A 12,702-nucleotide genomic window follows, 5' to 3' on the forward strand; every position below is an offset into this window, starting at 1 on the left:
GCTTTATCTGAAATTATTATTATTATATTATTATTTTAACTACCCAGGTTCTGCAGGTTGCAATGTCCCGAATTTTGTTTGCCAGTCTTAAGCCAATTGTTATAGAGTGTTTTGGTTCAATTTGGAATTTTCCCAACCAGCGCAGAACCCGGGTGACCAGAGTGAGTGCTCTGACTTGGCCCCGCCGCTGGTCCTTATTTGAAATAATTAGTGTTAAGCTATTTTGATGGGAGGTTTCACAAACCGGAAGCACTTTCATTGGTGATCAAAAACACATGAGGGGACTAGTTTGGAAATGGAAGTGGATAGTTTCTGTTAGGATTTTCAGTGTCACATTCCGTAGAGTAAATAACGTCGTTCAGATTTGGAAGAACATTCGGGTGAGCAAATGATGATGCTTAATAGTTTTTTTCCGCGATCTTTTCCTTTAAGGCACGGAGGTCAGTGGATAAATGTTTTCAACATAAATTTGTCTCTTTCGCCCTCTAGTGTGCCATTTACAGTAGTCAAACAAACATAAAGGCATTTTCCTCAAGAGAAAGCATAGTGTTAATATGGAAGTACATCAACTCAGGCAAAACAAAGATGTCTGTCACATTGATCCATTCATTCCTTATTATTCAGCTGCAACTTCAATTCTTACAAAACACTTTGCTATTTCTGTAGTGAACTTGATTAAGTGGGACACAATTGTTGAGAATACAGAATCATTACATGTGTCCGGAATTTCATAAGTGTTGAATCAGTAAGTATAAGTCTGAAATTCCTCATGAGTGAATAAATCATTGAATTATTCATCAGATCAATAATGAGTCTATTCATGAGTAATGGAGTATATAATCATTTATTTGTTACTGAACAGTTTCAATGGCCAGATGTTTGGAGAACAAGCTGACTAAACGCGTATTCTCTAATCAGAGTGATTATATGATTGAGTACAGTGTTGATCTGATGAATCACAGTTTAGAAATGTGACCCAGCTGCAGTTTCTAGCAGCTGAACAACTTTTCTTGTATTTATAAGTACTAACTCATTTGATTCAAGATTATGATGATTCACATTAATAGATTTGTAGGCATTTATAGTAGATATTCATATATATTTAATCTATGGTATCATCCACAGACAAACAAGTAAATTGGTTTTTATTTTAATAAGTTGCAGTGCAATTTAACCCAAAAATTGTATTTGTGCAATTTCAAGCAAATGTTAACCTTGCCATGAAAAAAATAAAAATAGTTTTCACAAAAATAGCCAAACCCTTTCTATTTTTATTTATTTATTTTTTGTACAAATACTCAATTTCTCTGTCAGTGTTTTCAAACAGTTATATTTGATTTATCAAATTCAAACAAGTGCCATTTTTACAAAACAATATATTTTTGTGGTATGATATATATTGCACCAAACTATATAGCGATAAACAATATTATTGTCACTTTAAGACCATTTTATGCCAATCATTATCTAATGCCAGAATGACAATAGAATGTCATCACAATGTAAGTACACTCATCTAAAGAACACATAATATTTTATTCTTAAGAATATTTCATTTAATTACAGTAATTTTAACACTTTTATGACAAGGCAAAGCATTTTAAATGAGAAAAGGCAAATCCTAAATAAATAATAATAAATGTTAACTAAAAACTGCAAGGTAAAAAGTTACAGAGGTTTTGATATCTGCTACCAGATCTATTTTCAGTTGTCTGACACCCACATGAAGTAATTTTATAGTAAATACTATAATGTTTTTCTTAACCATACTGAATTGTTTTTATGTACTGTATAACGATTGAGGTCATGTCACTGTGTTGTGTGATAAATCGATATATTAATTATATTATATTAGTTGTGACAGGCCTAATAACAGAGTGGTTTCACAAGTTTTTTTTTTTTTTTTTTTTTTTACCTAATGAATGCAAAATGTAAAATAAAGTAAAAGCAGTTATTTTTGTTCTATAGAGAGCCAACTCTTATACTTTTAAGTAGCATTGTTTCTTTTGGGTTGTGCAGTTTAATTCTCAGAATTTCTACAAAGTATGTTGTATACTGTAAACTCAGCACACTTTACAAATAAAAAAATAAACATACCTTTTGAAAAAATAAAAATGAATGCTCCTCATTTCTTACCCTCCACATTTCTATTGTATTTAGCACAAGAACAAAACTAAGGATACAGGATTGGAACAACTTAAGGATAATTGACTGGTGAGTAAATCCGTTTTTTTTTTTGGATGTGTGTGTGAACTATCACCATCTAGGAGGAACCCCATTTCAGATTGGTGCAATTGAGAAGACTGAAAAAAGAATAACTCCTATTTTAAATGGGAGATTTGAGTGGTGAATTATACAGTACATTGACTAACAGGATTTTTTTCTGTAGTTTGTGTAATACATACTGTATGCCTCAGTAAAGCAAATTCATATATTTAATTGTTACAGTACATGTTATTCATTAATCAAACTTATTTTCAATGTTTTTCCTAACATTTTTAAATGTAACACTGTAAATCTTGATGAACAAGGACCTGTTTGCATCCCTGCATCAGTAAATGGATGATAATAAAACATTAAAGTATAACATTTTTATTCAAATGTGCATTATAGTTTAATTTAGCCTCACTTTTAGGCTATGTGTAGATACAGACATATAATTTACAAAAAAAAAAAAAAAGTATTTTAAATATGTAGAAGCTATTGTTGGGCTAAATCTGTCTGTTTCAGACAATTAACTGAATATCCTCATCCCTGCATCCCTGCTTGGCACAATCCTGCATTTGCAATGGTATAAACAATTACTTATTATTATTTCAGATACAAAACAATACACCAAAACAATAAATCTAGTTTTGACATTTATTAATGCACTTCAACCCCCCACTCTCAGCCACACCCCCAAACTTCCTGAAATTGGTACTCAAACTACCCTGGTTTTAAGTAGTTGTTGTGTTTTTTGTATTTATTTAAATAGAGGAGGGGAGGATAATTATATATATCTAACTCCATTATATATAACTATTAGCTTAGATAACAGTATTAAATGTATAGTTAATTATTAAAAACAAAAAAAAGAACTTACTAATGATTTTGCTCAATGCCTCTAATCAACCAACTTTGCTGCCCTTTTTTTGGTATATTTCTGTAGAATAAATAATATTTTGCAAATCTTTTCATAAAACAAATTTTCACCCATGGCATTGTTTATTGGTCAGGAATCGGCCAATAAAATGGCTTTATCCCTGACCCCCCAACTCCTTGCGCTTCTGCTTCTACAAGATCACAAATAATTCTGTTACAGTAATCTTGCAAAATCTGTAGCAAACATCTAGATGAGGATTTGTACTTGTAGTGACAAATCTGAGAGGTTGTGAGTGTCATCTTGTGGTTGTACAGCGAAACTGCAATATAGTGATCAGGTAAGTTTATTGTGCACATTTGTGTCTGTATTTGTGAATTACATTTTACAAGTACATAAATATTAATTGGCAACTTCGAATACAAAACACAAGTGTTTTTATTATTCTCTGTGTGTTCAAAATGAGAGTTCAGCTATTCACATCAGAGCTAAGTGTAAATTTAAACCTCATGTGCAAATATTTTTTATCATAAGTTCTCACATTTAGATTTGCAAGCTCTCAAGGTTTGCCACTGATTTACATCCATACAAATGCATGTGTGTCAGCATAGTGGCAGATTCAATAACAAGTCTAATGTCATGTACTAATGAGGGAGAGATTGTCACTAATACCTGGGATTTTCTCCCTCTAATGACATTTAAAAAGAGAGCATGTCAATCGAAGTGTTTCTTCTGGCTGTTTTTTTAAAGTGTGATTATAGAAAATAAAATTAAAGATTTTTATTTTTTTTATTTATTTATTTTTTACCATTAGTAGTTGGTTATATACCCAGATCTCCTATATTTTGTGCTCAGGGCTGGTGCAAGCTGAACTGGTGCTCTAGGCAAATGACGATCATGCCACCATCGCAGGGTTCATGCCAGCCTCGTAAAAGTAAAGAGGGAAGCGAAAGAGGTTTGTCGTGGATAAAAGTGTTGAGTGGGGGGATGTTGCGGAAGAAAGTAAAGAGGCTAGGTGTTGTCACAAATTATTGTTTGTTAACTTTTATTGTTTAATAAATTACATTTTGATATAAACTGCAGTAATATTTAATACAAAAATGGTAAGTTAATCTCACTCTCAATCTTGTATTTTGTAATGCTGTATTTATATAGTAATCTGGTAGTGATTGCTTTGCTATGGCTCTTATGGGGTTAATCTTGGTAAATACACGAGCAGCACAGAAATACAGGGAGAAGTTTAGCCTTGTAATCTTTATCTGTGAGCAGTATATTCTGTTTTATCATCACTAAATTTGACTGTGATTTTTACATTTTACTTGTAAGAGCAGAATGTGAAGGTTTTAATTAGCAGATTAATATCACAGTTTTGCCTAAATATTGCAATGCACACAACATTGGGTGACATATCAGAGTTCAAAAGAGGACACATTGTCCGTGCATGTTACACAGGCACATATGTGACCAAGACAGAAAGTCTTTGTTATGTATCGAGCTACGGTATCCAGGGTAATGTCCAGCAAGAAGGAAAAACCACATCCAACCGGAGTAACTATGGATACAAGAGAAAGCTGTATAAAAGGCATCTCTGGGTGCTAACCCAGATTGTATCCATAAAACCACAGATGTCCCATTCACTGCACAATTTATTGTGCTCCTCAACTTTCCTGTTTTGACCAAAACTGTTTGTCTGGAGCTCCACAGGGTTAATATACATATTTTTGGTCACTCGTGCCAATGCCAAAAGTCTGTTTCAATGGTGCAAGCAGTGAAAATCTCGGACTGTAGACTTCCAGTAGACTCACTTCCAGGAGACTTATGGTGTGGATAAGCCCCAAAGAAGCATACCACCCAGAAGGCTGTGCAATTAATCGCAATCGCAAAAAGATCTTGATTTAAGCACATGCAATTTCTAAATCGCATAAGGCTGCAGTTTTTATCTATTAATTTATTTATAATTTTATTCAGAATATGTTCTTGTGTGCACAATTTTAATATGTTAACCAATCAGAGCTGACGCAGCTTACTGTGCAACTACAGCTAAGCTGAGCGGGAGAAAGATGTTAACCAGCTCACTCCGCGCATAACGAAGTTGAGTGGGAGAACCGAATATGCTAGAAAATAAAATATGGATGCTGGTCAAAATAAAAATTATTTGGTGCCAAAGAAAAATTCAACATGAGTTGTTTGGGAGTATTTTGGATTCAGGAGAGAGGATGTGTCACAGAGCAAGGTAATTTGCAAGACTTAACAAAACGAAGCACTACTATAAATCTGTTCCAACACTTAACTGCATGATCGATGCATGTCAACAAAGTCCATCAAAACAAACAATAGCACACATCAAAGCCAGCCCAGACAGACTGAACAAGTTTCCATTGTTCAAGCATTTGCAAGTGCCATGCCTTATTGGAAAGGATCAAAAAGGCACAAAGCAATTACTGCCGCAATCACCTACCATATATGCAAAGATATGATGCCTGTGCACTAATGATGACTAATACACACACTTGACAAAAGATACCAGCTGCCATCTCACACTCATTTCACACGATTTGCTATTCCCTAAATGTATGAGAAATGTAAGGCGGGTATTGAACACAAGCTCAAGCAGGTTTACTGAATACTTCACCATGTCCTCAGATATGTGGTCCAGCAGAACAATGGAGCCGTACTTAAGTTTAATGGTCTACTATATTAATGACAGCTTTGAAAATGAAAAGTCAGTGTATTGCAAACAGCATTCTTCCCAGAAGTTCACACTGGAGAAAATATATCTAAAAGTTTAAAAGAAGCTTTAGCATCATGGGGACTTTGTGAAGAGCAAAAATTGTCTATCACCAGATTTATTTTATATTTTCTGTTTTAAAGACAATTTTACCACAGTTTTGTTTATTAAACTTAATACTATGTTATTTCATTGTGAAATGTTTTGTCAGGCACTTCTTGTGCACTGAATGCAATTAGAATGTGTGTATGTAACTTGTTTGAAAAACCAAAAACAGTTGCCAAAATCACAAAAGATCGCTATCGCAATATTTATTCATACATTTATGCATAGCCCTACCACCCAGACATGCCTAGAGTAAAGCATGGTGGTAGATCAGTGATGGTTTGGGTTGCAATATCATGGCATTCCGTAGACCCAAGATGAGTGCGTCACTGCTAAGGACTACCGAACCATGTTTGAGGACCATGTGCACCCAGTAGTTCAAACATTGTATTCTAAAGGCGGTGCCGTGTATCACTATGCTAATGCACCAAAATCACAGCAAGACTGGTGACAGAGTGGTTTGATGAACATGAAAGTTAAGTTGAACATCTCCCATGGCCTGCACAGTCACCAGATCCCAAATATTATTGAGGAACTTTGGGGTATTTTGTGAGTGAGTCAGCAAAGTTTTCCTCCACCAGCATCATGCAGTGACCTGGCCTCTATTCTGCTAGAAGAATGGCTGAAAACCCCTCCGGCCACTGCAGGACTTGTATCGGTCATTCCCAAGATGAAGTGATGCTGCATTAGCAACAAAAGAAGATCCAACCCTATACTAATAAATTATTACAGTCTAAAACCAAGTGTTTTAGTTTCATTTTCCAACCCCTGTGTGTGTGTATATATATATATATATATATATATATATATATATATATATATATATATACACACATTCCGGATACCATTGAAAGGCTCTTATCTTTAATATTGTGATTTATACACAGTACTGTATCTAGCCATACGTAGGAAAAGTTAAAGCAACGTTGGCAATCATCTGACGTTCATCTGTCAATGTAATATTCATCTGTCTCACAGCAGTACAAACTTTCTTTTTGCTATGTAATTTAAATAAGTAATACTTCTCATCTTTTATTTCAAAGGTAAACATATGAATAGATTCCTTTTTCACACAGTGGTTGTGGACTGTTGTCAGCCTATAGTTGAAGCCTTTGTGCTTCCACTGACAGCTTGTTATGTTCGAGCCATTTGTCTGACCCAATCTGACAGTACATCATATGTCTGTTCATTCCTGCTGCTCAAAAATTCTCTGTGTGAAGCTGGTAAATTGTGACCTGTGACTATAAGTAAGAATATCCCAACGCTATTACTGAGTCACATGCCGGTATTCCTTAAAAGTGCTGACATCAAACACTTAATTAAGAAAGCAGATTGTTGTGATTGGTTTAATTATCAGTCTACTTCACATTTGTCTTTTATCTCCAAGGTGCTGGGGAAGACTGTTGCTCAGCAACTGCTCACTCTTGTGCTGGAACAACACTTGGAAGATGTTCTGCTCACGATTTATAGCTAATCATACAGGAAGTGTCTGTGTAATCACATAAATGATTATACAGATTTCAGCATAGACTGTGAAAGACTTATCCCGGACAAAGTTCATTTCATTTGTTTTGTGAGTAGTATAGTAAATCTTATGTTGACTTTTTTTTTTGACTGCACTGAATTTCACTTATTATATGTACCCTATTATTATTGCTGGCGTTAAGTACAATAACAGAATATGAAATATAGCAAATAGTTCATATAATAATAATAATAATAATAATAATAATAATAATAGTACTGAAAAGCACATTAGGCTTTTAAAAACTTTCAGCTGCACCTGCTGCTTTTTACTGCCTACATTTTTATTAAGGCTGCTCAATATACCCTCACTGGCCACTTTATTAGGTACAGCTTTCTAGTACCGGGTTGGACCCCATTTTGCCTTCTGAACTGCCTTAATCCTTTGTGGCATAGATTCAACAAGGTACTGCAAATATTCTTCAGAGGGCTTCAGAGTTGATCAACAATTGGGAATACATGAGATTTGTGGAGTCACTGCAAAGTATAACCAGTAAAACTATATCACTTGTATGTGTTTTAAAGGCTTTTCAAGAGACTTTATGACATAAAAATACAGCATTTGTAACTTTTAATGAATAAATTTTACTCTATTTTAAATACAGTGAAGACTATGCAGTGTTTTACATTTTTTATTTATTTATTTTTTTGCACCTAAATAATGTTTGACTCTGGAAAACATAAACACTGTATATTTAACTTTTTTTTCTTTGCTCTGTTGTAATCATTCTTACTTGCAATTTGATTATTATATTTAATATTGATGATCATATTTTATACATGATTCACACCCCTACAAAATCACCCCAATCCATCTAAATGTATTTATAAAATTTTTCCAAAAAGAGCTATTTAAGTCATCTGGTGAAATTGTAGTCATATTGCAAAATACTGTACACTCACTGGCCACTTAACTGGGTATTAGGCTTAATTCAACCTTTCTAGTATCGGGTTGGACCCTCTAAAGCCTTCAGAACTGCCTCAATCCATTGTGGAATAGATTCAACAAGGTACTGGAAATATTCATCAGAGTTTCACCATTAGGGCTGAGATAACTTGAAATTCAGATTTATTACAATATTTCCATCCATGAGACATTGTTCATACTCTATTGCCTAGTTTTGATATTTATATAAATGTACAGAAGATCGTAGTCAATTGACCATTTTATAAAGAAGCCATTTTATCACTTTGGTGGCAGTACACATTTGTGGTGGCCCTTCATGGCTGTGGTCAGCTGAATTGAAGAGTAAAAAGTGTTGCCAACTTAGCTACTTTATTATTAAAGGGCCATGCCTCGTTTCAGCAGGGTTTTTTCACACCTGTACTTTGGGAAAAAGTCAGGAAAGTGGGCGTGTTGGATGGAGAAGCAAAAGAGGGAGGGTCTGTAAAAATTTGCATAAAAATGGGAGTGTCGGATTGGGCACATGCTGATTTTCACAGAGACAAAACACACACACACACACACACACAGGGGAAAAAGACAGTAACTGTGTTTACATGGACATCCATCAGCAATCAAATTATTTCACAAATTATTAAATGATGGACCTTAACTGCAGTTTGGCTCTTTCATTCAGGATTTTCGTTAATGCCCCTCGTGACAAACGAGATATTTGATTGGAGGAACTGCTCTAAGCTTGTATTTTTTCATGTAATGTTTGATACCGCACGGCGAATGAGAGAAAAAAACCTCTTCCCGGAAACTTAGATGCACTTGGCAGGTAGCGTCAGAAAGCCGTGTGTGTTATTCCTGTCATAAAATGCGGTGAAAATCCTACACGATGGTAAGTTTGATTGTGGTGCTTACATGTTTACACTCGGTGTAATAGTTATTTCGATACGAACTAACTTTGCCATCTGAATTAACAAAGGTCACTGGTAGCTCACTTACCAAATCTGTAGAGACAGGACAATTATCAGTTATCAATTATCTAAAGCCATGTCTTTATAAAGAGGAGACGAGCAGCAAATCCGGATTCCACTATTTGCAGATAAGAAAGCTTGCGGGTAAAAAAAAAGTTCCTTAAACACGTATTGTTGTCGAGCGTTGTGTGCACTGTAATCCACAAGTGAGTCCAGCTGCACTCTCATAGAGAGAAAATGAAAACAAAACTTTCTCTGCTGCAAATTAAAAAAGCAACACTGCACGCTTGTTTTGGCAACACAATGTGTCGTTTCCCTGCCGTCTGAACACTGTGACCAGTAAAAACAGTCTTGGAAGCTATCATGCATATTTATGAAGTTAAACAATAGAGCGCGCTGATTGATTTGAACCTAGTCTTACTCATGCATTAATGCAGCAAGCTCAGAGACAGAATAGGGCACTCCCAGGTACAGACGTCCAGTCTTCATGCTGGACTACATGCTAAGATCTCATGGCTGTGACGCAGCTTCAAAAATTCATTTCAAACCGGAAAATTAATTTGCTTGAAATAACGCACAAACAACTTATTTTCAATTTTTGAAATAATATATGTGAAATAATATATGTGTCCCAAGTGTTTTTAGCAGCATGGGACACATAAATATAGCTGCTTTTCCACTATCGTGCCGGACCGTTCTAAGAACACTTCGGTACGGTTATGGTTGCTTCTCCACAGAGCCTGGAACGGCGCGGCAAGATTACAAACCGTTCTCGGCCCGGAATTCTCGGCACGGTTAGACAACCGTGCTGAACTGTGCTGACAGATTCTGTGTGTTGACGTCGCGGCTCTGTTGCCAGGCTACCACAGCTGATCAGCAGAAGCGTGCTAGTCATCAGACATCCATAAATAAACTACACTACATTTAATATATAAAAAGATGATCCAGGTCTAAACCATACAGTTGAAAAGGGTTTTAAAAACATAGAGCAGACTCTGGCAGAGAAGTGCATAACTCATCACATTCTTACGAAGGTATTTTATTTATAAAAGTTATTATTTCATTGACGTTAATACAATTAACCATGTACTAGCCCGTCATCTAAAATCTTAGAAAAAAAAAAAAAAAAAAAATGATTGTTGTAATCGTGGCCAGAGTTTGATTAATTTGATTGACAAGGCAAAGCAATGAGACCTTTAATTCCCCTGACTGAATGTGAGTTTATCGCACGCAGGGCTGTATTTGATAGCACAAAACTCGCTCTGATCCGGGAGAGAACTTTACCAGCAACTACATGCACTGCTGAAAGACTTTTTTCTTCCTGCTACGCATCGTGTAAAGCGAATAAATATGCGCTTAATTAACATCATCAATGTCTAAATTCCACGACAACATCACTATATCCATGGAACACGAACTTGCAGACTCTTTTAACAACGAGGAAATAGTTGCACTTTTTAATTCAAAGCGGCTTGTTAATTTAATACCAGATAGACCACCTGAAGGATGGCGTGTTGTAATGTCGGCCATCCAAAAGTCTTCGGTAGAAAGTCAGCTCTTTATAATATTTTTGGACTTTGCTTAAAAACTTAACGGAGGGACACTGGCACTGTTGTTAGATTTGTATTATAGCATATAAATGCACTAATAAACAAGTCGAATGAATGAATAAAATAAATATGAATTTTTAAAATGTCGCTATTGCTTTTACTAAAAAAATATCACTAGGTTTTGACAAATGTTTTATAAAAAATAAAATCAGCAATTTTCATAATTTCAGCTATTGGTCATTATAATTCAGTTATACATAAGTTTGATATGTGTGGAGGCATGCAACGTTTCTGTGTTTTTGTTTTTTTGTTCTCGGTGAACTTTAATATACTGTAGCTACGCAAATGTTTTCTAAAATGTCAAGCAGAAATTTGTCTACAGCTTGTTAGTTAATAATAAAGACAAAAATAATTAAAATAACAAAAATAAAACTATAAAAAAAGATAAAGCAGCATTTTTCTAAACATAATAGTATTTTATATGCTTTATATCCTGCTATACGTGTTGTTTCAAATTTGTTTATTATTTCCCTTGCTGCATTCGTTATTCATTCATTCATTCATTTTCTTGTCGGCTTAGTCCCTTTATTAATCTGGGGTCGCCAAAGCGGAATGAACCGCCAACCCATCTAGCAAGTTTTTACGCAGCGGATGCCCTTCCAGCCACAACCCTTCCCTGGGAAACATCCACACACATTCACACACACACTCATACACTACGGACAATTTAGCCTACCCAATTCACCTGTACCGCATGTCTTTGGACTGTGAGAGAAATTGGATAACCCGGAGGAAACCCACGCGAAGCCAGGGAGAACATGCAAACTCCACACAGAAACGCCAACTGAGCCGAGGTTCGAACCAGCGACCTTACTGTGAGGCGACAGCACTACCTACTGCGCCACTGCCTCGTCCACATTCGTTATTTAATGTTTGAATACTGAAACAAATAACAGCCATCGCTTCAAGGGTTATATTTTTCCATTAAAATGTTGTATATTTTTATATCATTATTAACTGTTGGTATAAAAACGCTGTGTAATTTAATTGATTGTTAAAAATGAAATAATTTAAGTGCTCTATTTTTTATAGGTAAAAGTGCCCGCTCACTTTTGACAAGGCCGGGCCAAAAGGATATTTTTTGCCACTATAATACAAATTGAGTATTATTGTTGCCTTATTATTGTTTAATTTTCTGTTATGTTCAGAGATTTTAAATATATTATTTATTTCCCCTCCAATCATTTTCAAACATCACGTTACATTTTGGTAATTTTTCTTTCAAATAAAATTCGCCCAGAGTCGTGCAACATATGACCTCTAAATAAATAAGGGTGCTGTGACGTACATATATTTAGCACCCCTATTTGATAGAGCGGCATAGTGCTCAGTCATATGGTTGCTTTCGCTTTTATGAACATAACTAGTTTTGGCTATTATATAATTTTTATTAAACAAAGGGAGCCGTTTACATTGCGTTACCAAGGCAACTATAGATGCGTTTTGTGTAATGTTTCAAAGAGCTTTGTCGCAGCACGACAGTGGAAGATAAAACCGTATCCGTGCCGTCTGACCCGGTTTGGCACGGAATGGAACGGTTCTGCTTAAAAAACGAGTCAGCACGATAGTGGAAAAGTGGCTTATTACTGTCAACAGTTTAAAAAATGTGTTTGGTGGCTTTAAATTAAGGGACTTTTTAGACCCTCTTAGCGACAAATTTTCAAAAAAGCAACTGGGGGTAGCACGTTCACCTCCCAGCAAGAAGGTTGCTGGTTCGAGCCCCGGCTGGGTCAGTTGGCATTTCTCTGTGGAGTTGGCATGTTGCCCCGTCTTCGCATGGGTTTCCT

The 12,702-nt window shown here is 35.5% G+C and overlaps 1 long non-coding RNA gene across 4 annotated transcripts in view; it reads left to right on the plus strand.

Moving 5' to 3' along the window:
- The first annotated feature begins 123 nt into the window (after positions 1-123).
- The window catches only part of LOC147833611 (uncharacterized), a 49,357-nt gene continuing 36,778 nt past the window's right edge, over positions 124-12,702 (plus strand). The window contains exons 1-4 of one of the 4 annotated variants that reach the window (XR_015509120.1): positions 124-380; positions 2,161-2,214; positions 3,938-4,037; positions 7,303-7,415. This is a non-coding gene — a long non-coding RNA (uncharacterized LOC147833611). Of the gene's footprint in view, positions 381-2,160; positions 2,215-3,937; positions 5,246-7,302; positions 7,416-12,702 lie in introns of those variants that run through there. The other 3 variants (XR_015509121.1, XR_015509119.1, XR_015509122.1) reach the window with 3 other exon arrangements.

Source organism: Danio rerio, chromosome 15, assembly GCF_052040795.2.
Source record: "Danio rerio strain M-AB ecotype USA chromosome 15, GRCz13ab, whole genome shotgun sequence".
Lineage (NCBI taxonomy): Eukaryota > Metazoa > Chordata > Actinopteri > Cypriniformes > Danionidae > Danio > Danio rerio.